Source organism: Corvus brachyrhynchos, unplaced genomic scaffold, assembly GCF_000691975.1.
Source record: "Corvus brachyrhynchos isolate BGI_N302 unplaced genomic scaffold, ASM69197v1 scaffold66, whole genome shotgun sequence".
In the NCBI taxonomy this organism is placed as follows: Eukaryota; Metazoa; Chordata; class Aves; order Passeriformes; family Corvidae; genus Corvus; species Corvus brachyrhynchos.
In genome coordinates this window covers 2,526,437-2,527,037 of record NW_008238440.1, presented here as the reverse complement: position 1 = coordinate 2,527,037, position 601 = coordinate 2,526,437, and positions in this window count along the sequence as shown.

Genomic DNA, 601 nt, shown 5'->3' with positions numbered 1-601 from the left:
ATCAGCAGTCATTGGGGGCCATAGAAACCACATGACTTTATTTCTTCCTTTGATGGAGAAGGATGAAATATGTTTGTGCAATATTGAATATAAAATAGTCAATGCCTGTTTCCTTTTCAACACTTCTGCTGGGAACTCTGAAATTTAAACAGTGCTGCTGAACTGGGTTTTTTGCAATTTAAACTTGATTGGTTTAATGGGGGTAAAAAGTGGGTATAAAATGAAGGATTGATACAGATGAGTCATCTTCAACAGTTAAACATTGCAGAAAATTACTGACTTGGCTCTATCGGCCCAAATTACAGAGGCTGTTTTAAAATAATTAGTTGTAGAAATTTTCAGTTAATAAATTTGGAGGTACTGGGGAATCTAGCCTGATTTCCTTGGCTCATCCTAGAATTCAGTTAGGGCTGTTTAAGTGTCTACCAAGGTCTCAAATGAACCTCAGGAATGCAGTGTCCGCACCACTAGGTAACAACAGATCACACTGAGTATTTCCTTTGCATTCAGTCGCATTAACTATATTTTATTTATATTTTACTTGCGTGGGGACATCGTCAGAAACACCTGGGATGATGAGAGACTGCTCTGTGAAATTGTG